The following is an 11,997-nucleotide window of genomic DNA, read 5'->3' on the forward strand; positions in this document are numbered from 1 at the left end:
GTGCTAAGAAGAGAGTGGGTCTGGCAGGGTCAGACAACAGGAAAGTAAGAGGAGACAAGGAGGAAAAAGAAGAACATGCTGACAGCAACACGTTCTGCGTGGAGGTGGGGTTTGGGTGGAGGTGAAGGGATCTCAAAGAAAAGCCTTCTTTATACAGTTGATTGTCTTCATCAAGACTGGCACGAAGAATAGCAGTAAACGGTGAGGCTGAAAGTGCTCCAGGCTCTTGTCAGGAAAAATCAATCATTTTTCCAAAGCAAGAAAGAACCAGGCATTGATATTTAAAATTGCCTTTAAACAAGAGTGAGCAATGATAGATGAAGAGAGACTTGAGTAGCAGAAAAAGAAAATGAATACAACTAATGTTAGGCAGCAGGAATATACTAAGTGATTAATTCTGAACACATCGTAGAGGAACAGGCATCATTATTTGCTCTGCTCTGATCACGATGAAAGACGAGAGGAAGGCAGGCAAGGCTGGCAGTGGTCTAATCCAGAAAGATGAGGATGCAGACGACCATGTTCTTAGTAGAAAGAGATGGAATCCCTTTCATAAATGAGACAAAATCCTGTCAAATGAAAACATTCTCAAAACTAGAGGGCACTTTAGTTTTATTTTAGATCATTGCAATACAGTAGACAATGAGGTGCACCAAAAACACAAAGAAAATCCCCCCTGTGTGTCAGCATGAGTAGTTCTGGGCATAAGTCCTTGAGGCAGACTGCCTGGACTTTCTTCTAACAAGCGATATGATGTGTGATAGATACCCCAGCTCTCTGCTTCTCAGATTTTCAATCTTTAGAATGGGGATAGAGTAGTGCCTACCTCAGTAATGGGATACTCAAATCTGTTTTCATATATAAAGTGCTCAAAATAGTCTTTTTAAAATAAACATAAGTAAAGGTACTTGCGGGAAAAAAGTGATTCTAAATCCAAAGAATCAATTTCAGTATAAAGACGAGACAACAAGGAATCTCGTTCTCACCTAGAAATAACTTTAGACCTGAAAGCTCTCCAAACTTCCTAACTTTTCTTAGACCTTCCAATGTCTCGAGAATGACTGAAGTCCGGAGAAATCAAAGTTGAAACTCAGGGACAGGATTGGTACCCTAGGTTAATTCCAGTTTTTCCTTAAAATAGTACCTGGGGCTCTACTTCTGACAACCACAAAAGAAAGACTAAACAAGGAATTAAGAAGCAATGACGAATAGAAAATGAAATAATATTTGTGTATATATTATCATGATTTCTCCACTCTTAAAACATTTTCCATATCTCTATTACAAGCAAAGAAGATTTCATTTTAAGTTGGATCCTGAGGGTTAAGCAGAATCAATAAGCAACTTCAGAGAGCACAGAACTTAAATTATCAGTATTCTCTGGGATAATAAAATTTATCACCATGCCTACCCTAGAGTGAAGTTATTTTGCTTAGAAATCATCAGAAACATAAATAATGAAGATCCTCACCACAGAGATTTATATTTATATCATGTTCAAAACGTACAAGATTTTTGGAGGTAAAAACCCAAGGCAAAAAGGTTCTCAAAATACAGATATGGAATGAGCTTGGTGATTTTTGAAAGGTATATAATTTTGCAAATGTTAAGGGCCTAGTACCTCTACAAAGATAACCTTAAGAGAGCATTCAATCATGAAAAAATATAACAGGCTTAGTCATTTGGGTTTTCCCACAGAGTCCGCTATTCAGCACAGTTACATATTACGTATCTTTGATCTAACCCCAATACTCACACCTTAGTACTCATGCACACATATCCATTGTTTTATTTGTGAGTGTGACCCAGAGCAAGTTTTATGATTCCAGGTTTACTGTAGGGCAAAACGATTTATAGTTAATAAAGCCTTTTCTTACCTAAGTGTAATCTGCCACTAGCTACTCCTGCAAAGAAACATTTTTGGCATGGCAGGTGTTGGAAAAGGACTGAAAAGGGAGGATATGTTGAGGAATTGAGCAAGAGAAACAGGATGATACTAAATAATCATGACATGACATTGTTTTTATTTTAAATCTCTACATAAGGTGAGTGCAAACACCTAACTATTCACTGCTTTATTTGAGATTTGGCTCTCAGAAGATTATGTTTGATTTAACAGTATGCTAATATTGATAATAATTGTAGTATGCTTTAAAGTTCTCATTTTTGAACATTTCTTTGACTTTCTTTGCGTAAATCTTACATATGCTTTGCATTCAACAGACCAAATGCTGTGTCTTGATCGTAAGAGTGGGAGGCAGATGGTCCCAAATGTGGCTGAGATGTTGTCTCTGGAACACTTACCAACTTGGGGACATTAGGTTGGTAAATGTATGTTTCTCTGTTTATCAGACAATGACAATAATGTTTCTTCTCGTAGTTGTTTAGGAATTAAATGAGACAAGTATGTAAAACATGTAGACAGTGCAGAGATGCAGTCAGTACCTACAATGAGGAAATTGCACCTTGCCAAGGTTAAATGACTTTTAATTGAGAAACAAAATCTCACAGGGATGAGGGGCATAGCCAAGCTGAGTAATCAAGTTTGTCTTATCTCTGGCCACAGTTTCCTAAAAGCACTAGACAACTTTGCTTTTTATTGTGATTTTGGGCACTTCACAACTTTTTGTCTGATATTCTAACCTCAAATGTAATGATAGATTGAGGACTTAAAACTGACTAATTGGATTTGACTAATGCTGAGATAACTGATCTTCATTGCAGTTGCTGCAGAGTTGGTAGAGGTGACAGAAACATGTGAGACCATGACAACAATACCTTCTCATCAGTATGTAGCTACTGGACACTTAGTGGCAAATGCAAGTATCATGACATTGCATACATGTCTAGGATGGCAACGGTATGCATATTTCTTGAAATAGTGTGTGTGCTTTATTTTGCAAAACACCATATTGAAGGATATGGGTGGAGTAAGATGGCGGTAATTCTCAGCATAACAATTGTTGAAATAATTTTTAGTGAATATTTTATTATTTATTAAAATTATTAAAGTGCCAGCAGTACAGAAGTATATAATGATGGTAATAAAATTCACTAATAATTTTACCTACCCAAAACCGTTACTTTGAATTCTCAGATTTTTTTGTATTGTATATGTAAGCTTCCCCACCCCTTACTTTCTTCCATAGGGATAATCATTACCATAATGCTGGTGCTAATCATTCCCAAGTACCATTTTGTAACTTGTATTACTATTAACAATATATAGTATTGTTTTATGCTTTTAGAGCGTATATAAGCTGTATGGTAATGTACATATCCTTCTGCAACCTCTGAACTTTATATTACATTTTAGTTGTTTATCCAGGTTAGCACATGGAGGCCCAATTTCTTTCTTTCTGCTGGTATGGAATATTCCATTGTTTGAGACAATCATAGTTACTTGTGTAATTCTTACTGAGAAGGAAATAAGCAGGTCCCCTACTTTGCTACAACAAACAATGGTACGGAGCAGATGCCTGGATACGTTTCCTTGTGCCAACATGGGAGCGTTTCTTCAGGACACAATACTGAATTGCTAAGTCATAGCATATTTACATCTTTAATTTCACGAAATGTTTTCTAATTGTTCCTTGAGGAGGTTTTATCAATTAATATTTTCACTGGCTGTATATTAGCGTCCCCTTTTTCTCACCACCATCAACAAATGGTTGTAGAATGTTGAGAGTGATGCAATAACTTATTTTCCTGTTAATCTGCATTTTCCTTATTATAAGTGATGGTCAAGAACTTTACACACAATAGTCGGTGATTCAAGTTTTCGGTGCTTTTCATTTTAGTGGATGATATCACCATCAATTTAGTTGCATCTGCCAGAAATCTAGAGGTCATTCTTGGCTCTTCTGTCTCTCTCATTTATCATCAGGCTCTTTCGACTCTTCATCACATGTATGTTTCATTTCTTTGTATTTATACACATCTCTGCCAGTATCCTGGTCCAAGCCACCATCCTTGGTCTATCTACAACTACAGAAGGCTCCCAGCTGGTACCCCACTGTCTAGTTTTGCCTCCTTACATTGCATTATCCATCTAAACATCAAATAGGATGATTACTTTTAGAGAAAATAATAATTCCATGTTATTTTTTAGTTAAGTAGTAGAAATGAGCAGGCAACATAAAAATGTCTCTCTCTTTCTTTGTCTCTCATACACACACACACCCATGCACACACACACACACACACACACACACACACATATTTGTCAACAGACATAAAATAATAGTTTGGCTTTCTAGGTCTCAATTTTATTAATCCTCTTTTTCAAAATTTAGCAGTATTTCTCTATATCAATAAGTTATTAACATAAGGCTTGATGATTTTTATGTAATATTTATTTAAACAAAATTAGATTATTTTCCATGGAATTAAGCATAATCACTTAAAAGTCTGAAGACTTTCTTTCTAGTCCTTACATATTATCATAATATTACATATTACCAGCCATTTTCCTTTAAACAAATTAAAGTCTCAGGTTACCTAACCAGGGTTCTAAACACCAAACACCTTTCTATAACTGAAAGTTATAAAATAATTTTGTAGTGATCATCCATTAAAAATTTTCATTGCCCTGGCATTATCCTCAAATCATCATGATCTAAAATTACAGTGTGCACTTTATCCTTCACATAATTGTACTAAGTTAAATCTTTGATCAGATAGTATTTTTCTACCTATTATAAATCTCTGATCATGAGCCTATTAAAAGTCTTTTCATAGAAATGCAAGGTGAAATAGTAATTTTCAGTTAAGTTTAGCCAAACTGTTTTGACAGTTCCTTTTACAAAAGGTTATACTTTAGATAATATTTTGGTGCATGCTTAGAGCGTTTTAAAAATCTTTTTTAAAAAAGACTACAATGTCATTTTGTATATCTAAGTTAATGTATTGCAAGTTGAAAATATTTCCCTGTAGACAATAAGGTAAGAATATACAACTTTGGTATATAGCATGTACCATAGATTAAATTATTGGCCATCTAGTTAAGTATATTGCCCAGCTGTTACAAAGCAGTATTTAGAGCAGTGCATTATCTAAGAGATCCTGTGGAATGAAAATGCCAAAGCTACTAATTTGAGATCTATGTTTGAAATACTGTGGTTTAGGCTTGGGAATGACCTCTATTTAGGAACTTTAAAATATTTCATTTGGTTACTGCCCTTAGGAAAACCCTCAAGATACTATACTTGATGTCTCTGCTATATATTTGCAAGGGAGAAGATGCTGACATCTCTGATACTTCTAATCACATTAATTTGTCAAATAATATTTTTTCTCATAAATATCAGCAATGTAGTTGCCCAAATACACACCAAATTGCTTCATGTTCTTTCGTTACACAGAATCTCTAACTCAATGAGTCCTAGCACTGTGAAGAAGAGACTATAGGTCACCCATTTTCTGCTGTCCCATGCCAATTGCTGGTGTCCTTCCAGGTTCACAGGGATGCTAGAAATCTGTCTTGATCCCCTAAGGAAATAGACAGCTAGTTTATGGACAGCTATTCCTCTTCCTGATGGGAAGAAATACATTGCATATCATCTTTTATCACTTAGTAAAAAGTCTTCATGAACTTACTTGCAAGTCGTTTGTACTTCAGACTATAAACTGTCTGATATGGTTAATCTGCAGTGAAGAGCTAAGAGTTGTGATGTTTATGTTGATTTCATCATACTAAGAAAATTCCCTTAACAAATTATAATCTGTTGATTCAGTCAAGAAGTATCATTTTCCAAAATTATTCTAGAAGCTTAATTTTTAAAAATGATTATTCTACAGATTAGTTCAGTGATGAATTATTTTGATGTTGAATTAGTTTCCTAGGACTTTCATAACAAAATACCACAGACTGGGCGGCTAAAATAAACAAAAATATATTCACTCAGAGTTCTGGAGCCACAAGTCCAAAATCAAGGTGTTGGCTAGACCTTATTCCTTCTGTAGCCTCTGGGGGAGGATCTTTTCTTGGATCTTTCAGGTTCTGATAGTTTGAGGCATTCCTTGGTTTGGGGCAATATAACTTCAAAATTTGATTCTGTCTTCACATGGCTTTCTCCTGTGTGTATGTGTCTTCACATGCTGCTCTCCTGTGTGTGTGTGTTCAAATTTCCCGTGGATTAAGGATCCATCACACTGTAGTATCACTCAACTTAGCCAGTTATATCTGCTATGACCCTTTTCCCAAACAATATCACATTCTGAGCCCTGGGGGTTAGGATTTCAACATATCCTTTTGGGGGACACCATTCAACCATAACAGATGGTTATCTAAAACTATTAAATATTGATTGCAGGGTATAGGCATATGGAAGGTCTATTATAAAGCAAGTTTCATGAAGAGTAGAAATAAAATTGTTTACTTTTATAAACTGGAAGTTCATAATGTGTGAAAATGTTTGCTCAATTTAATCAAATAATTGTATGTTATATACAATCTGCAAGTGAAGTCGGTCATGATATTCATCAGCTCAGTCAGGGAAACACACCTGTAAGATTACTCTCACTCCATGGTCAACTAATCATCATTCCTCTATAATTTGTTGCTTATAATGTTTCTTAATTTGTTAAGATGAAAGATGGGTATCCACATCACAATATTATTGTAATGTGTCGTATAGAATACCCTGCAGGTTAAAAGCAGAATTCTGGGGACAGGGTGCATTATTTGGAATTCAGGTTTTGTCACTTATGAGTAATTCAGCCTTGGGCAATGTACTTAGCTTCACCCTGCCATTGTTTCTTTACCTGTACAATAAGGACAATCATATTAACTATCTGATGTGATCATTTTGAAATAAGGCAAATCTTCTAAATTATGCACAAAAGAGTCTGACAAATAGAAATTTCTTAATAAATATTTTCTATTCTAGTTATTGTTAAAATATCCATTATTCATTTGATATATAAAATAATCATTATATTTTAGTCACATAACACATCAATTAATGACACTTAAAAAGAAACCTAGAAGACTTTAGATGCAGTGTACATAATCTTTCACCCATGCTTGCTCTAGTTGGAACTGCTGTTAGTTTGGGGATCTTCCAGATGTTCATGTCCTTCTATCGATTGTATATCTTTTGAAATATATAGCATGGTTTACTGAATATGGTAATTCCTTTATTGAGACGGGACCATACTCTTTTAACTTACTTTCATACCCTCTCACAACCACCACACCAGATCAGTGGCAGGATATTATAAAATTCTGACAGAACAGTCTACAATATGAGATTAGCAGTGTATTTAGAATTTCCTGATTTATGGGTGCACGGGTGGCTTTCACATTTACTTATACATCAATTACAAGCACCTTTTCATGTACATATACACATGTTTAGCTGAGATACATTTCTGAGTTAAAATTATATGATTTTTAATTCTGTAGATACTGTTATACTGGCCTCTATTCATTTTTCTTTATGGTTTATTTATTGTGTATAATTATGTTAAAAGACACTATTTTTGCAGTGTCTGCTAATATTCATTTCCAAACATCCTTATAGCAACTGGATCTCCAAATTTTAATATATAAAATATTATGTTAGGGATATTACTTTATTATCTTATTTTACTATAAATATTAATAATGTGGAAAATCCTTTTCTATTGTAATTAGTCATTACATTTTTGCGTGTGAATTGCCTGATCAAAGCCTTTGCTAATGTTTCTTATAGAATTCTTTCTCTCTCTCTCTGACTGATTTGTAGATTTTTGTGGACTTTCATTATTTTTTTCTGGAACATACATTATTCTTAGTTTCATTCTGTAAACGATTATTTTTTCTTTTTTTTTTTTTTTTTTTTTTTGAGGCAGAGTCTCGCTCTGTCACCCGGACTGGAGTGCAGTGGCCAGATCTCAGCTCACTGCAAGCTCCGCCTCCTGGGTTTACGCCATTCTCCTGCCTCAGCCTCCAGAGTAGCTGGGACTACAGGCGCCCGCCACCTCGCTCGGCTAGTTTTTGTATTTTTAGTAGAGACGGGGTTTCACCGTGTTAGCCAGGATGGTCTCGATCTCCTGACCTCGTGATCCGCCCGTCTCGGCCTCCCAAAGTGCTGGGATTACAGGCTTGAGCCACTGCGCCCGGCCTATTTTTTCTTGTGTCTTAATAGGTCTGCTTTAATTGATATGTAACTATATTGCTGACTTTCATGTCTACACAAATCTCCCAAAACAAATTCTCACTAGCTTTTTAAAAATATTTTAACCTAATTTTTAAAAAAAAATTCATTTACACTTGTAAATCTTTAATCCACTTGAAAATGACCTTTGGAGGTTTTGAGCTATTACTATAATATATATTTCAAGACATAAAGCTTGTCATTTAAACACGATTTAGTGAATAATCCACCTATTATTTATTACATACAAATACACAATATTTTAAACAGATATGTCATGTATCTAAATTGTGCCTTGGTTTTTCTCAATATATCTGCCCACTGAAGGAGACAAGGAACTTAATAAAAGTTACATTCTTTTTGTATCCGTATATTTCCCCCTCTTTCTTTCTGCTTTGATGTTATTTATATGAAATAAATAATTCTAAATCGATTATTTTTTCACAAATATCTTTTATATGATTCAACAATTATATAATTATTTGAAAACCTGTGCTTGTTGACTTCAAATTTATCAGCTTGTCTTCATTTCCATCTTACTGGGGTTAAAACCTTTAGAAATTTTTTGGAGGTGATCTAGGAGCAATACATTTTAGTCCTTTCATTCAAGAAAATGTTTATTTTATTTTCATATTTGAATTATTATTTATCTATGAACATAATTATATGTTCTAATTTATTTTTTCTAGCATAGATATGTTTAATATGTAAATTAACTTTCTCCAATATATGTAACAGAATGCGTATATCCTTCAGTATATATAAAGTTAATATATATCAAACAAGTTAGTTCAGTTCAGACAAAGATGATGCCTTATTCAATAAATATTGCTAACAGAAAAGACTTATTCAAAGTAGATGAAATTGTATCTATTTCACACCATAGAAAAAAACGAAGTCCAAATAAATTGAACATTTAAATGTAGCCTATAAAATAATACAGATCTTGACACCTGAGTGCGATTGCAGATGGGCTGCACCTGGCATCATGGGCTGAGAAGAAAGCCAAGGTCACTGCAGGAATGAATGCTGTGGAAGAAAATCAGGGGCCTGGGGAGTCTCAGAAGGTGGAGGAGGCCAGCCCTCCTGCTGTGCAGCAGCACACTCACCCCGCATCCCCCACTGCGGCTACCACGCCTGAGCCCTTGGGCGTCAATGCTGGGGACAAGAACGCCACCAAAGCAGGCGATCATGAGCCGGAGTAGGAGGACGGCCAGGGCTTTGGCATTGGGGAGCTGGTGCAGGGGAAACTGCGGGGCTTCTCCTGGTGGCCAGGCCGCATTGTGTCTTGGTGGATGACGGGCCGGAGCCGAGCAGCTGAAGGCACCCGCTGGGTCATGTGGTTCGGAGGCGACAAATTCTCAGTGGTGTGTGGTGAGAAGCTGATGCTGCTGAGCTCGCTTTGCCGTGCTTTCCACCAGGCCACGTGAAACAAGGAACCCATGTACCGCAAAGCCATCTACGAGGTCCTGCAGGTGGCCAGCAGCCGTGCGGGGAAACTCTTCCCAGTTTGCCACGACAGCGACGAGAGTGACACTGCCAAGGCTGTGGAGGTGCAGAACGAGCAGATGATTGAATGTGCCCTGGGAGACTTCTAGCCCTCTGGCCCCGAGGGCCTGGAGCCACCAGAAGAGGAGAAGAATCCCTACAAAGAAGTGTACAGGGACATGTGGGTGGAATCTGAGGCAGCCGCCTATGCACCACCTCCACCAGCCAAAAAGCCCCGGAAGAGCACGACGGAAAAGCTCAAGGTCAAGGAGATTATTGATGAGCGCACAAGAGAGTGGCTGGTGTATGAGGTGCGGCAGAAGTGCCGGAACATGGAGGACATTTGCATCTCCTGTGGGAGCCTCAACGTCACCCTGGAACACGCCCTCTTCGTTGGAGGAGTGTACCAAAACTGCGAGAACTGCTTTCTGGAGTGTGCATACCAGTACGACGACGGCTACCAGTCCTTCTGCACCATTTGCTGCGGGGGCCGCGAGTTGCTCATGTGTGGAAATAGCAACTGCTGCAGGTGCTTTTGCGTGGAGTGTGTGGACCTCTTGGTGGGGTCTGGGGCTGCCCAGGGGGCCATTAAGGAAGACCCCTGGAATTGCTACATGATGTGCAGGCACAAGGGCACCTACGCGCTGCTGCTGCGGCGAGACGACTGGCCCTCCTGGCTCCAGATGCTCTTCGCTAATAACCACGACCGGGAATTTGACCCTCCAAAGGTTTACCCACCTGTCCCAGCTGAGAATAGGAAGCCCATCCGGGTGCTGTCTCTCAGGACCCTGCATCAATAAGGAGCTCTTATCATCATCACTGACCCTAAGGAGAGGCAATAAGGCCTTGAATAATTTCATGCAAAGTGCCAGTTATTTAAGTCATGGTAATTAGAAGTAAACTTGGAAATTATTAAATTATTCAAGTGTAGAAAATTGTAAGTTCTCAAATTACCAACTGATCCAAATATTTTTTTCTACCAAAAGAAACACTCGTGCATTTAAGAACTATTACTGTACTCAGAAGTGTAGATTTTAACAGATACTCATCAAAGCTTGTATATGTTCAGAAGAGGCATTTGAAACTCCTAGATTTCAACTCTTATACAGTTAAAGGAAATATATACTTGCATCTAAAGAGATTAAAAATTCACAATGGTCTTCCATTTGTAACACTGTTTTTATGATTGAAATAGTGATTATTATTAGATCTAACTATTACTATTATCTACAAAAACTTACCTCACATCAGGAACATCCTTCGTACCCTTGGAGTTGCCTCCATTCTAATGCTGCTCATTGCTGTGTGTTGAGTATCACAAAGATGAGCTATAATCCATTAAATTACTAACTGGAAATCTTAAAAATAGAAAGTGATATCATATTTGTTTAAAATTTCTGTCATTTTTATTTTCAGATCTGGGGCTTAAAATTCAGATTTTAAGTCTCCATGGATATTACATATTAACACTATTATTACATATTAACACTATTATTTATTTCAATTTTTCTAATCTCATAGAATTTCCAGAAGATAATCACACCTTTTGGTTTACCCTAAAACAACTAAGGTGAAAGTAAAAAATGAGTTTGATTTTTACTGTAATCTACTTGCAGATCTGACTTTGAGCTATTATTCTATAAGCTAATATTGCATTCCTGCCTGTGAAGACTGTGGAGCTGGGGTAGCCTACTTGCCACTCCTATGGAGGCTTCAGGGCGTTTCACCCAAGTCTGGTGCTTGTGCTTACTGCTGGGGAATCCTAGGGTGAACTTTCCTAGTCTATCTCTACCCAGCTTTATCCCCCTTTCTCAGGCTGAACAGGGAGCTCAGGCCACTGTACATTCCACAGACTAGCCCATTGCCTGAGCCAACGAGAGCTTCTCTCAGTAAACCAGGGCCAAGTATAAACCTGACTATTACTGCTGCAATTGGCTCTTATCTGCAAGTACTGTCTACTAGCCTGGAGGCTGAACTGCACAATCCAATACAAAATCTGAGAACACAGTGCATAGCACTTGGGAATGATATATGTTTCCTGAGACTTCCACCATTCCAGCCCTATAGGAGGCCATAAGCTTGCTCACACACCAAAAGTATATGCTACTATAACCAGCATTTGTGAAAGCTACCACACTAGGGCTATCTATAACCGAGAAATGCATAGAGTCTTTGCCACTGAAAGTACACAGAACCAAAGCCAAATGACCCTACGTCACATACACTGTAGTCACATCCTGACGGGAAAAGAAAACCTATTCAAACACAAATAAATTCAAAAATAAGAAGAAAAGATAGTTTATCCAAATGAGAATAAAAATATAATTCTGAGAATATGAGAAAAAGAGTGATGTGACACCCTCAAAGG

At 37.3% G+C, this 11,997-nt stretch overlaps 1 pseudogene; it reads left to right on the forward strand.

Moving 5' to 3' along the window:
* Positions 1 to 9,139: 9,139 nt before the first annotated feature.
* LOC117066014 lies at positions 9,140 to 10,429 on the forward strand (annotated as a pseudogene).
* The last annotated feature ends 1,568 nt before the right edge of the window (positions 10,430 to 11,997 follow it).

Source organism: Trachypithecus francoisi, unplaced genomic scaffold (assembly GCF_009764315.1).
Source record: "Trachypithecus francoisi isolate TF-2019V2 unplaced genomic scaffold, Tfra_2.0 Lachesis_group2, whole genome shotgun sequence".
NCBI lineage: Eukaryota > Metazoa > Chordata > Mammalia > Primates > Cercopithecidae > Trachypithecus > Trachypithecus francoisi.